The sequence below is a fragment of the Penaeus japonicus genome, unplaced genomic scaffold (assembly GCF_977035675.1).
Source record: "Penaeus japonicus unplaced genomic scaffold, GWHDUDI00000001_assembly GWHDUDI00000023, whole genome shotgun sequence".
Classification (NCBI taxonomy): Eukaryota; Metazoa; Arthropoda; class Malacostraca; order Decapoda; family Penaeidae; genus Penaeus; species Penaeus japonicus.
Window position 1 is genome coordinate 2,845,000 of NW_028234425.1, and position 1,828 is coordinate 2,846,827.

A 1,828-nucleotide genomic window follows, 5' to 3' on the forward strand; every position below is an offset into this window, starting at 1 on the left:
CCTCCCCCTCCCCCTCACAACCCCCTCCCCCTCCCCCTCACAACCCCCTCCCCCTCCCAACCCCCTCCCCCTCACACCCCCCTTCCCCCACACACAACCCCCTTCCCCCCTCACAACCCCCCGCCACACACACACAAACCCACAACCCCCCCACCACTCCTTCTCATTTACATAGCAACGCAATCATCACCATCATCACCACTTTCAATCACTTAGGCCTTGCGGTAAAAAAAACTACCCTTTTCCTTAGGCCGTGCGCGAGATCACAGCCTCTACGTAACCGTAATTGTATGTTTCTTTAGTGTGGCAAAGTGTACCGCCTGGAGCTCCTAGTGGGTAGAACGACGGGTGTGTTCTCCTGTGGTGTTCTCCTGTGGTGTTCTTCTGTGGTGGTCTCATGTGGTGTTCTGTGGTTTTCTTCTGTTTTTCTGTGGTGATCTTTTGTTCTGCGGTGTTCTTCTGTGGTGTTCTCCCGTGGTGTTCTTCTGTTCTGTGGTGTTCTTCTGTGGTGTTTTTCTGTGGTGTTCTGTTCTCCCGTGGTGTTCTCTCGTGGTGTTATACTGTGGTGTTATTTTGTTCTGTGGTGTTATACTGTGGTGTTCTTCTGTTGTGTTCTCCTGTGGTGTTCTGTTTTTCTGTGGGTGTTCTCCCGTGGTGTTCTTCTGTTCTGTGGTGTTCTCCCGTGGTCTTCTCCTGTGGTGTTCTCCCGTGGGGTTCTCCTGTGGTGTTCTCCCGTGGGGTTCTCTCGTGGGGTTCTTCTGTGGTGTTCTTCTGTGGTGTTGTTATTGATATGTTTCTGACGTGTTCTTGTCTTGTTATTGAATTGTTCTGAGAAGAGAGGGAAAAGAGGAGCAAGAAAAGTGAAATGAGAGAGAGAGAGAGAGAGAGAGAGATAGCGAGACAGAGAGACAGAGAGAGAGACATCGAGACAGATACACAGGGAGAGAGAGAGATAAAGAGAAAGAGAAAGTGAAAGAGAAAAAGAGAAAGAAAGAATGAGGGAAAACGAGTGAGAAAGAAAGAGAGAGAGCAAGCGAGAGAACACAAAAGAAAGAACGAAGGACATTTTCAAGGACGGAAAAAAACCGGAAAATAAACACACACACACACACACCTTCCCACATCTCTCGTCTCCCTCGGCAAAGCTTTCATTAGCAAAGGGTTGCACATTGCACTAAGTCTCCCGACACAGGAAGAAGCAAAAACAGAAGCAAACAAGTAAACAAATAAACGTTTTCCTTGTTTTCACGCCCGCTATGCTTACTTACTTTATCTCTTATTTTCTTCTTATGCCACGCGTCCTGTCTTCATGTTTGCTGGCGGTTCTCATATGTTGCGCTGGTGGTTTTGTTTGAGGGGAGAGCTTGATTTGCGGGGCGCGTGTTCTTCAGTGAGTGTGGGTTTTTGTGTTTGCATATATATGTAGGTATATATGTACGTGTGTATGTACATATATACATATATATAGACATGCATATAGACATACATATAGACAAACATTTATATACACATGTATACACATGTATGCATACAAGTACATACACAAGTACTTGTATGAACCACACCACACACACAACCACAACCACAACTACAACTACACAACCACGTAACCACACAACCACTCACTACACAACCACACAACCACACGACTACACAACCACACGACTACACAACCACACAACTACACATAACCACGTAACTACACAACCATGTAACCACACAACTACACAACCACGTAACCACATAACCGCATAACCACACAACTACACAACCATGTAACCACACAACTACGTAACCACACAACTACACAACCACGTAACCACACAAC